Genomic DNA, 13,300 nt, shown 5'->3' with positions numbered 1-13,300 from the left:
TGAATAAGGTGTTTTGTGTATCCAATCAACACCAAGTGTTTAGCTGTGCTGTGTGGTCTCTGTGACCAGTGCAGTAATTTGCACAATCTGCTGTGTCTCCAACACTACATGTGTGAAATTATCTTAAGAAGAACAGATTTATTGAAGTTTCCTGAATCCATCCAAATAACACTAATTAGCTGCTTTGGTGTGTTTGGAGGAGAGTGTGTTTGTGTGTTTGTAAGATGCCTGGTACTAATCAAAAGGTTTACATCTGTCTGCCCCACTGACCTAACACTAACCCAGCTGGTTTTACCTCTTTCATGTGGAACCATGCTGTTGCAAAAATCATTAGCTAAACTTGTGCGCTATGGAGCTCAAGACTTTTCCTCCTGTTATCAGGAGAGAGATGACAGCTCATGCTCCCTGTTTTGTCAGCTCATTTCCCACTGGTTTCCAACACGGGCTAACATTACCCTTAAAGGTGCCTCTAATGAGTATTTAGCAGGGGAAAAGCCGAGCTCCCTGGCACCCTGTGTGTCTTAATTACATGACTGTGTCACTGTGGTGACAGTGGTATGGGGACTGACAAAATGTGTGTCGTTCCACAGTCTAGGGGAGACCTCTAATGAGCTTGTTTTTCTCTCTGATTGCGTAGTTGTTGTCTAGAATCGTTTGTGCTTCTGGGACAGATTACACAATAAAAGAGCCTCCAAACTGTTTATGTTTGGATGAATTGCGCACTAAAATATTGATGAAATGTCAGTTATAGAGCATATAGAAAACAATGTTAACAATACAGGGCTATAATAGAGTTATTTATTTTGTCAGATTTTTACTGAAAATATATTTTGTAAAAATGTATGATGGGCCTTTAATATCTACAAATAAAAATGTGTCTGTTTAAGCGCTGGAAATAATTTGGTGCAATAGGCTTTTTCCTCATCCCCCAAGTTAGTCCTCACCTCCCCTTTATCTCCAGCACTGATTAATGTCTGCTTGTGATGGCCTGTGCAGGTGTTTGATGACCAGATCAAAGGTTGAGCGATAAAATATGGACAAACAGCAAAAGCAAGCAGGTGTGTTTTTGTGCAGTCCAGTCCACTGTAGCATTGGTTTGCTTACGGAAATAACTATACTTTATTTCTTCAAATGAAAACAACAAAATGAATTAACATAAATGATGTCACTTGTGCAGACATGCATTTAAAACTGAATGAGTCCTGTCTAATATTCTGACACTGTCTGTAGATGTAGGTCAGAAAAACACACACTGAATATAACAGGAAAGAAAACCTGTAGTACACTTACTATAAAAACACTAATTTAATAAGTGCTATTTGCCATAATAAGCCCTTGTCGTCCTCAGTGTAATGTATTCAATGTAAGTCTGAAAGGTCTTCCTGTTGCCTGGTGACAGTGACATCGCCTTGGTGTTGACCCTTGAAGAAAATGGATTTTGACGAGGACTGAGCAGATGTATGTATATGGAGCCACCTCTCAGAGCAGCTGTCGTACTACGTGCTCCCTTTGAAATCTGCTCCCGCATGTAAACCAACACACATCGCATTATCGCTTATATTGTGTGTTTTGCTCGACAGGCGTGAAACCAAAATGCTTGGCACACACTTGGTATCTATGACGTCATGCTAACTCAACAGTCTTTCCTGTTAAATAAGCTCGATACAATCGGGCTCAAGATTCACTGAAGACATTCATAAGAAACAAATAATAATGACTTGATAATATATAAGTTGAGCTCTTGGGCTGATAACTGGGCTGGGGTTGAATATTGAAGCCCTGCCTCCTGGTCCTAACTCCAGGTTGTCATGGTTTATGTCTAACAAACTCAGAGTGGGATGTATCCTCTCTCCCCTAATCAGACCAAGTCTTCTCCCAGAATGCCTCCCAATTATATGTGAAGCCCGCATCATTTGCTGGACCTGTCAGCCAGCAGTTAAAGGATGACATGTCTTCACTCATCAGATTGGAGGCTGACATCCTTGCACATTTTTACACTGACTCAGCGCTTTAAATGGCTTCCGGTTGGTGTAATGGAGAGCTGTTACCACAAATGTGAATGTGACTTCAGCATTTACGTTTTTCCTTAGGCATCAGCTTTAACAGGGTTTCTCGACCCCACTCTGTCCCCTGTAATATATTTGATTACGGTAGCAGGTGTCACTAACTCTATGTTTCCTTCTCTAGAGCTGCTAATAAAGCGATCAGTTGCACACTGGCTACTGGAAGGTGGCTAACTACACTAGCTCATGTCTTTCAATCAATTTTCTTTTATTTGTATAGCGCCAATTCATAACAAATGTTATCTCGAAGCACTTTACTGCACATAAAGAGCAGGTCCAGACCGACTCTTTGTTATATTATTTACAGAGACGCAACATTAATCCACCATGAGCAAACCATGTTTCTATGGTGCAGAGCCACATTTCCAATTCACTGAACCTCGCCTCCAACACAACACATATACTACATAAGTTACAAGGAACATTAACACTAGAGAGCAGAAGAATCACTAAACATCTGATACATTATGCAAGAGGGAGAGAGAGAGAGAGGCTATCATTAGCTGCTAAGATAAGTTAGCTGCTAATCTAGATCGTTGATTCATGTTGCGCAAAAAAACATCATTAATTGAGAGACCCCTGTGCGCCTTGTGCCTTACTTTGCCCCCAGTTAAAGCGTCTTCCCAGTTAAAGCGTTCCAATCTCAAAGATCTCAGTTTCCTTCTCTGTAGCGCCACCTATGGCGATAAACGTAATTGCTGGAGCACACTTCTGAGAAATCCAAACAGTGTTGAATGTGTGACGTCCACGGTTGGCTCCGGTTGTAACTCTTGATTTTCCTCGCTGACGGTCGCTTTCCTTTTTAGACTGTTTGCCTTCATCTGTGTGTCGAGTTAGTTTCTTTTTCTTTGGATTTCCACTTATTTTTGAAGTTGTATCTGTCGTCATCGATCTTTTCTCTGTTTGTTCAGCCATAGTAGATTACTGTTTACTCGCAACACTTGCAGAGACCGGAAAAGCAGCCGCTTAGCTCCGCCTACCCTCTCTGGCAGACCAACCACTGCTGGGTGATGGAAAACGCGTCACTAACTGGGTGCCGCTTGTGATTTTGTCCGTGAAAGTCGCCACAGACCACCAGTCTGTAATACTGCAAATGCAAAGGCTTTCCATAGGCTCAATCACCATTGTGTTACCTCATTCTGCGATAGATAGTGACTTAACAGACATTTATTTAAATGACAATCTTCACTTTAAGTATGAAAGATGGTTTGGACACGCCTTAAATGCACTTTTGACATGCATTGTACTGATCATTTCTTGATTGTTGCACGTGACATGACATGACCGAGACCATGACGTCAAATTTCCTGTTATACTGTCCAGTAAAAATGATCTCTTGCTGTTCATGTAAGTGTTAAACAGACTGACCAATGGGCTGACAAAACATTCAAAGCGCCTCCACCATCCTTACATTACTGAGGCTTTTAACAGTTCTGTGAAAAGCCTTCATTGCCAGGGTTTACACAGTAATATAAAAAGTTGCGGAACATCATGTAGCTTTGAAAATAAAAGCAGAAGCACACTCCTTCAGCTAAGTGTATTATGCAATCTCCTCTCTAACTTCTGTAACCCCAAATGCATTTAACTGGAAGCTCTGAACTTACTGCAGCAAACTGTGGCCGTGATACAGACTCTTGAACAGACACCTACTCTCATGGAAATACACTCTCTCGCCCTTTTGCACCTTCCTACTTGTTTCATTAATGCCCTATGTAATTATACCTTTCCTTTAAGCTTATTTGACATAGATGGATTTCATATTGGTGACAGGATAAGGACCAGAAATAAAAGGATAATGACTAATCTTGACACACACAGCAGCCTCAACAGGGCATTCATATTAAAATGTAGCAAACAATTGCTTAAAAAGCACTTTGTAACCTGTTTGAAAACCAATATTTACCTGCTAGTCCTGCTGACACAAGCAAAGAAAAATAAAGTTGCAATATCCCCACACATGCCCTCATTAACATAAAAGCTAGCCTGGAACATGTGGGCACTTGATGTTGCACAGTGAGAGCGCTGCAAAATTAGGATCCTCACAAATTGCTGCATACTGCATGAATTGGAGGCAGGGGAGAGCGGGGTGACAGGAGAAGGAGAGGATAAAGAGCCCTTACTGGAGCTCGCAAAACAAAATGAGATGGAGTGTAATTACCCAACGAGTGCATAATGTGTCCGCTGGAACTGCACAGAGCGACTCAAACTGGCTCTTTTATAATTGGATAGAACTCCTGATTGGGATTGATTTCCTTTTTCCTCAAAAACCTCAAATGCTTTAAAATAATGCTCTAATCACTGGCTAAACTAGCATAAAGTATATCCTAATTTGATTGTGTTCTAGTTTGACGGATCACGATTTAGTATAAATGAAGTGAGTGTGTAATCTCAGAGGGTGAGTGTTCACCAATGTTTAATCACTCACTGGTGTATAATTGCCATGCAGCTTATTAAAGTGGGTGTTAGCACTAAGATGAAAACGGACACGATTTAATGCTTCTAAATCTCCCGTCTTTGCTGCTGCATTTCTTCATTTATATGAAATGCCTTTAAAGTACAGTACGTATTGTTTTATTAGAACAACTTGATTTAACCTTATGGTACAAAATGCATCCATCCATCCATCATCTATACCGCTTATCCTGCTCAGGGCTGCATGGGGCTGGAGCTGATAGTAGCTGTTATTGGGCGAGAGGCGGCGTACAACCCTGGACTGATCGCCAGTCAATCACAGCGCTGACACATAGAGACAGACAACCTTTCACGCTCACATTTACATCTATTGGAATTTGTTAGATTCCTTGAAAAAAGTAGACATATTTAGTGATTGCGAGGCTACAACATCCCTCAATTAAAGTAAGTTAGGTACATTAACATAAATGGGTAAATATAATTAAAGAGAATACGAATAAAATCAGGAGTAAGTAAGTAAGTAGACCAATCTTCGACTTCAAAATAAAAACAAACTAAAGCAACTTTGCCTCATAGATAATTTCCAAATAAAGACCCTATTAAGTATTAATCATCCTTAAAGACAAAAAATAGTTCTTAAACATATTTATAGAGCAAGTTAAAGAGGGCTTTTAGTAAAGTATGTACATTTCTCAGAAGTTAAGAAAACGCCAAGTTGACTGGCCATTTTAGTATTTGTATCTCTGCAGGTTTTTCGAGCAACTTCATTGTTAATAAAGTAATATAGAAGCAACAGGCTGTACAGCATGCTGTATACTTTAAAGTCCTAAACTGCTCACAGAGGTCTCCTTTCAAAACGCCACACAACAGGAGAGCTGCAAGCTGAGCAGCTTTTTTCTAGATGCTGATCTTATTTGAAGTTTAGGATTCCTTCAGTGATGATCGGTCATAATGTTTTAAATGAGAGCTGAATTATTGCAGAAGTCTCCTCCTCTCTAAAACAAACACACCCGCTACTTAAAGCCGGTAAAACCACTGAATAGAGCAAGTTTACGATAAAAATCAGTGTCTCCTTGATCTTTTTTTGGCAGGGCTTTTTGGGGGCTGAGAGCTGAGCTGCTGCTTATTTCAACTCTGATCACTGAAGATCCAGACATCTGATGATTCCTTATCTAAATTAAATCATAGCTACAAACGACGGCGGCTTAAAACCCAAACAGTCAAGTCTTTTTTAAAAGGACAAAACTCTTAGTCTAACAACAGCCCTCGTTTCAGATTTACCAAAAAGAGGAGCTGCTGTTTTATTTATGCATAATTATAATGATATCAAACATGCAGATGTTGTAATGTTAAATTGCATGAATAGAGGAAATTTTCAAAGTAAATTGCATCATTGCTTTTGTCTTTTATCGTAAAAATAGTGCAAATAATAAAGAGACAGGGAAAGCAGGAGAACATACTATGATGCATTAATTGTGAAAAAAGTGACGTGTAAAAAAGCCTTTCTGCAGCACAAACAAAGAACTAAACAGCAAAGAAGTGCAGTAGTGATTAGTACAAAAACCAAAGAATCAAAGGACAATTAAAGGCATTATGCTCTCTGATCTGTGTGTGCTGTTAGGCACATCGATCGGATTTAAGAGGAGGTGTGAGAACAAGCCAGAAGGCTTCATAAAGAGCACTCTCAGACACTAATCAGGGGGGGGAAAGGAAACACGATAAATTCCATAGCTAAATGTCACAGGGTGCTAATAAGGGGAGCTCTTTATCCTTTGTCGATCTGCTGTGTGCAGGTGAGGAAAGGTGTAGTGGGTAAATGAGAGGCAGTTTGAATAAGCACAAAAGGATGATTTTTGGAGCACAACACTTTAAAGCCGGCGCTGTCCTTGTTCCTCTGTCATACAGTAATGAAGCAGCGTTAAAAAGAAAAACTAATTGAATCAGGCAGATTTGCGTTCTTACAAATGTAACCATTGAACTGTGTAAAGCAGAGCTCGATTTTTCCCTTTAAAGAACAGCATGTGTGCTGTTAATGGGCTTCATCTGCCTGTGCCTCAGTAAATAACTCCTGCAAAATGAAAAGCAGTGGCATTGATTTAACGACTAGTTTTACTCAATACACATGATCACTCTATCTCTCTTTCCAGCGCTTCCTTTCCTCTCGCTCGTCAATGCACGTATGACAGAAGATGGTTTTAAAGCCAATGTTTGTGTTCGAGTGAGTGTGAGCAAAACTAGAATAGACTCCTATAGGTCAGTGTCAAACCAACTCTGAGCTTCTGCTATAAATTCTTGACAGTAGGAGGAGTCATGTTCATTTAAAAACCTCTAGAGATGTCATCTCCTCCTATCCACCACCGCCACCCACCACACACCTACTGTACCTCTTGGGGAAGAGAGACGAGGAGAGAAAGCGAGGAGGGAGGGGTGGAGGGAGAGAGAGAGAGAGAGAGAAGAAAAACAAATCAAGAGCCATAAGCTCCTAGAAATGAGCTTGTTGAGGTGTGAGAAGCGGAGAGAGGGAAAGAAAAGATATGTCCAACAAAGACAAGGGGGTGGAGAAGGACTTGAGTGAAATTCTCCCGCTCTGTGACAAGAAGTGGTGAGTCCTTTACAGTTCTCCTCCAGCGCTCAGCACCCACCGGAGTCGGAGGACTGCGTTCTTTATCTCTCCAGTGGAAGAGTTACCCAAACGAAACTGAAACAACTGACAAGAGGCTTTAAAGCAGATTAAAAGACGCAAGGGGTGGCCGCTGGGTGCCGGAGCGATGGAAGCTAACTCCAAGAAGCATCGATTTAGGAAGGGTCGGAGTGCCACCTTCAGCATTGACGGCTTCAACATCACCATAGGTAAGAATCTGCAGGGTAAGGCAGAGCGGGAGGAAAGGTTAAGTGTTTGCATGTGAGCTTGATGCATGAAAGTATGTGTGTGTGTGTGACAGCAGCAGAGAGTGTGTGAGGGCAGAGCAATGAGGCGTTTGGCACACAGCGGCATCGTTAAACGCATCACATTTCAGCCTCTCTGCACAACTCGCCACATTAGTCCATTCTGCTGAAGTTGATGCTTGCCTCTGTAATGCAACTACACCATGGAAACAAGGGCTTTCAGAGTAACACGGTGTGCCGCTGACGTCACCAGGAATTCATTCTATTGTCTTGACAACCGGAGTGTTGATGAACTTATGTGGCGCTTACCTCGTGTGTTTTTTTTTGTTGTTGCAGCGCTTGTGAAAAACTCTCAGGAGCGAGTGTTAAAAACAGAGCGATGTGAGGATGTTACTGTCTCTTTAAATCAGGTAGTTTATGACTGTTTGACAGCTTTGTCTTGTACTCATCTGCTTTAATGTCCCACCTGTGTTGATAGACAAAATATGCTTTGTGAGTTGTGTTCAGTCTTCTTTAGCAGTCTTCTTTTTTTTTTTACAGTGAAATAGAAAGTTTGCTTTAAACTTTTACTACAAAGTTTGCTTTGTTTACTGGAGGAAACCAGCCTGAAAGCACAGCAAATTAAAGGGTTTTTCAGCACTGAATCACATGAGACAGAAAACCCTCACTACACTTGCCACACCCGCATCAGTGTTGTCACAGCAGGGGTTTTTGCCACCTGCTGCGACAACACTGGGCCAAACATCCAACAAGCTTCAACCATCAGATAGAAGCGTCAACATTACACTGGAGCAGGAGAGCTGACTTTTAAATCATGTTGAATTTGTTGAAGCTGCCCTTCTCAGTATTTTTATGTTCACAGTTTAACAAGACGACTGGTTGTCGTGTGAAATCCACAGGACATTTACTTCATACCACGGAGCATTTGTTGTTTCTTTGAGCTCATTGTTTTCTGTCACAGCCTGAAACTGTTCTGTTTTGGTCCGCTCTCTATCTGCTCTTATAAACCTTGTTTTCAGATGTAGCAGGCAGCTTACAAGGTCGTGATAAACCCACGCAACCGGCCCAGCCACAAACAGAAGTGAACATGAAATGTTGAACATGGAGGAGAATTTAGCAGCAGATATTTCCCTCAGGAGTGAGTGGAGAAATAAAGCCAGCCAAAAGCAACTTTTTTTTTTTGACTTACATTCATAAGGTGGTGAATTCATTCATTGATTTTATGTTTTTTTTTTAAAGACGTGAGCTGATGAACACAACAGGAAGTGTTTAGGATCCTTATGCACACCATTGTGCTACATCTGCTGCTCGCAAACTTAAAGCTACTGTGAGGAGTTTTTCACTGGTTATGAAACAGTCTCAATTTGATACTGATGCCTCTAAACGACCTACAGAAGCAAACCAGACCATCGGTGAGAAGAAAGCTTATGTTTCAAGCTTATGTCACTATGCACACGTATACACATTGACAGTGATAATCTGAAACTGATCCTGAATTTGCTCTCTTCTACCTACACAGTTGTGTAATATGTCCCTTATTGATGGAATACATAGTGTGATGTAGCAGTGTACAGTCAGTGGAGATCATGGTGGACATTACTGTAAAACAACTTGCATCCAAGTTGGTCTTGCTTCTGAGCTGTATCACCGCACACTGTAGCTTCATCAACAAAATTACTGTTACCGAGCAACCGGGATTGTTAGATTTAGACTTACCAAAGTATGTTAACAGTAATGCAACTACAAAAATCGTCATGTTACAGTTCAGTCAGACAACTCATGTTTAAAATAGTTTGAGATGTTTATTGCAGCAGCTTGTGTGTGGCGTCCAGGCTCCGACATCATCACTCCTCACACGTTCATTTTACATGCAGAAATTTGAGGAGTGATGAGATGATATCTTAAACCCCTCCCCCTAGCAAGAGCCTGCAGGTGGATGCTGGGGTGGTGGTGCAACACTGTGGCTTTGACAGAGCAGAGGGAGAGACTGGAAATCTTGCAGCTTAAATTGAGTGCCACATTGGGAAGAAGTGTTTGTCAGAGTATTGTGGAGAATCACATGCCATTCCTATTCCCTCTCCCTTTTCAAACGTGAAGCATCCTTTAAATTTAACTGAAGGTCCTCTCTAGAGCTCTGCTTGTTTGTGGACTGTACTTATAGAGCGGTTACACTTACATTCACTCATTCACACACACATTCACACACTGATGTAGTGCCACGCAAGGCCACTAATCAGCTAATACACATTCATACAACACAGACTTTGCCTTTGAGATCAGTATTTCAGTATCTTGCCCAAGGATACTACGGCATGTGGACTGGAGGAGAAGGGGATCAAACCGCCAACCTTCCAATTGGCGGGCAACCCACTCTACCTCTGAGCCACAGCCGCCTGCCGGAGAAACATGGTAGACTCCTGTTCCTTCTGTAGACATGAAGAGCTCAGTCTAATGTTATGTAATCACAAGGATTTTTTTTGTAAATCTCAAACACTGGTTCTTTAGACCTGCAGAAATCAACGTCTCCATAGTGCTCAGGTCATTGCTGATGAAGCCTGCAAGTTTTCGTCAGAGTGCATAGTATAATGTTTTCCCTTAGGTTGCACGGAGCGCTAAAGCTTATCTGGATGATGGAAATATACAGATAAGGAGAGTTTCAGTGATAAGGATGTGAGGAAACAGGAAGAGAGAGGTGCGTTCAAGTTCTTTCCATGTCTTTAAAAGCTTATAAAAGCAGCCCTAAAAGATTTAATCATCCCATTCTAAACAGAGCTTAGAGTTTCCACTTGCATGGACTCATCCTGTTACCTTTAAAAACCTGCCTCATTCACATGTGGCCTATATCACAACAACACTACCCACAAGCATGGCAGTTGTCATGGTAACCTACAAGTGTCACAATCAATTGCTCACTGGGCCCGGGGTTTCAGTCCGCCACTGCATTTTGCCAATCACCTCCTCTGAAGCGTGACTCCTAACCGTGCTACCTCATTGCCTGGCTGGACACCTTGTGTTCACTCCTCTATTAAACTCTGAGCCTCGACTGTAGCTGGCAGCCTCTGCCCGGAATGAAACCGTGCTGTTTAGTCATGTGTTAGGCTTGTTAGCTTCGTTATGTTTCTGTTGATGTGGAGAAAATGGAGCTTAACTTATCAGCCACTTGTAGGGGTGTGGAGCATTCAGGGTTTTTTGTATGTGTTTTCTTAACTGCATATTTCACTCTTTCGCACACATTGCTGTTTGGTTTAATCATACAAAGTTTAGTCATCTTCTATTTTGAAGAAAATTACTGAGGATGACTGAATTTGTGTTATTATGATGACAAGTACATGTTCGATTAGAGGCAATGTTGGTAATGCTCTATTAGGGAGGAATGTACTGACTGGTCTCTTTCTCTTTATATAATGTAGTAACAGTCCACGTTAGATATAACCCAGTGCGCACTTTTCTGTTGAAAAGACAGAAGGCGTTGATTAGATATTTGGAAGAGGAAGATAATCACACATTCACACACATATTAATGGCAATTTTCAATTTGCATAGCGGCTAAAATGATTGTATAAGTGAGTGAACAGTCACGAATTCAATTTTTTTTGCACACATTGGAGTTGGATTTGGTCTCATGGGAACTGCATTCAAACCCAGCCCTCATCGCCATCGACCACCGAGGTCTCCTGACTCACTATTTTCCGCCAGGTATTAATAAACTACGTCAGCATCCAGGAGTTTGTAGTCAGAGCTGCACATCCTAAGTTCCTGGGGATGCTAAGGCTTCATATTTCTTCTTCTATGGGGAATCTTTAAAAACTGCTCCCTTTACGAGAGAGATGGGAGGTTCACTCACTAAAGAGAGTCTGGTTTTCGAGTCACTCAAGTCAGTAACCCAGAGCTTGAATCCCCCACCTCCCCAAGCGTCCATAGAGCAAGCGCACTAGAGACTTCCGTCGCCTGATCGGGCTAGCTTCTGCTTTAGCACTCAGCTAACATTAATGAGATTAAATTTAATAGTACAGCTCTTCTAGACCTTCTGATTGTTTTTGGACCTAACTTATCAATTTCTAGCAAAGCGAGTCATTCCGCGGGGTTTGTGGCGCTCGTTTTCCCATGATTGTGTGTGGAAAAAGTGCTTTTTGTGGCCTGCCATGTTGGGAGAGTGGGTACTGAGCGAGTGATTCAGTGAGTGATTCCTGTTACTCGAGTCAGACCTTCAGCTCAGGGCAGGGAGCAAGCGGGAGAGCTCCGGGCGCCGGACTGTGGGCGCGAGTACTGAGTTGAAACAAGCTCCAAAGTGTTTGTTTTTCCTCACAGGGCTCGGCTTATACGGTGGTCTCGCCTCAGTTCATAGCAGCGGATAGTAGCGGGTAGGAGGGGTGAGTCAGTGAACAAGTTAGCGGAGATGAGGGCTCATGACTCCGTAAAGTTTGTTTTGAACGATTGACTCATGACTCGCACATCACTGCTTCATGTTGCTCTGAACCTTCTTGTTAACATCACAGCCCACGAAGCGCTTTATTAAAAATATAAACGCGTTGAAATTACGTCTTTGTGTAGACCAGATTTCACCCGACACTGGAAAATCGTTTTGGAGAAATGCCGGTGCAATCATCACTTTTGTCACCCTTTCATCGCTAAAATTATCAAACTATCATTATAAAAGAGAAATGTTTTCTGACATGTTGACGTGGTAACTGTATTTTAGCTGGTTGAAAAATGGTTGAAATGATGATGGTTGATGCTCACTGGGAATATTGATGGTCCTCCCCAGTATTACTTCCCCATCATATCTCTCTAAGTATATAGAGTGATGCATTTCAGTATAAGAAGACATATATCACTTTTATTATAAGTTGTTGCTAAGGTGTTAATTAACTCGCTCCCTTTAGCGCCACATCACAGCCGACTAACATTATGGAAAATCCCAACTGATCTGTTCTCCATTTTTTCATGTAGTGATATTAAATTAAATTCTGAAACGGTAGTTTTTATTTTCAGTAGTGTCCCAAAAGCAGCATTCTGCTGGTTTTAATCGTACAAACTGCGCCTTTTGTACGATCAAGTGCATTTAACTTCATCAGGATAATCCAATCAGTGTCAGTGCTGCTTTCCCTGATGAGTGCGTGAGTGCATATAATAGAAACTTCAGTCATTAAACTTGATTAAAATCCCCATTAAACAATATTATAATTAAAAGATACTGTATCAGACATCAGTTACAGTCTGTGGATCAAGAATAGTGATTTCACTAAAAGCATCTGTTCAGCATGTGAAATCCTTAATGATATATGATGGAGTTACAGTGAACTTTGCCGATCACACGTTGTGTAATAACTATGATTAAACTCTGACAGTCTTGTTTGTCTCTTTGCCAAATGACTGAATGGCTGACTTTGTTAAATAATTAGTACTTCAATCGAGACAGACAAGCAAATGAAGTAAAGATCATTATTTATTATAACAGATGATGCGATAATTAGTCGTGTCTGCAAGTTTTTGGCACTTCGACTCTACAAGGAGATTTGATAATTGAGGGGTGTCTGCCCTGAGCAGCAGCAGCAGGACAAGTCTGCTCATGGAGTCCAGACGCTGGTGTTTGGTGGTGCTGGTGGCAGAAGACTAATGAAATGATGTCAATGAATGTGAGAAGCCAGGCGGTGATGGGGAGGTCTGGGACAGTAAGTAAGTAAAACCTGAACTTAAAGAGAAAACATTGGCATTCAAACATTTGTATCAGACAAAAGTTGTATTGGCTCTGAAACAAGTGGTGGTAGTACAAAAAAACTTCCAGTCACTTACAGTCATTGTGTTACTCTTCTCAGTTACAGGATTTTTTTTAAAGCACTCGTATTCAGTGTCATCTTCCTGTTCTTTGAGTAGAGGGGGCAAGGATTCTGTTTCAATGGTGCAAAATTATGAAAAGAAAATATGATTTTTTAAAAACG

General features: G+C 41.3%; 1 protein-coding gene across 1 annotated transcript in view; it reads left to right on the top strand.

Annotated features, from left to right (window-relative positions):
- Positions 1–13,300, top strand: part of pde1cb (phosphodiesterase 1C, calmodulin-dependent b) — a 111,630-nt gene that overhangs the window by 5,996 nt on the left and 92,334 nt on the right. The window lies entirely within an intron of this gene.

Source organism: Semicossyphus pulcher, unplaced genomic scaffold, assembly GCF_022749685.1.
Source record: "Semicossyphus pulcher isolate SPU_LCO1_2020_fin unplaced genomic scaffold, fSemPul1.0.p SCAF_7, whole genome shotgun sequence".
Classification (NCBI taxonomy): Eukaryota; Metazoa; Chordata; class Actinopteri; order Labriformes; family Labridae; genus Semicossyphus; species Semicossyphus pulcher.
Note: the sequence above shows the minus strand (reverse complement) of the source record. Positions and strands in the feature narration are given on the sequence as shown.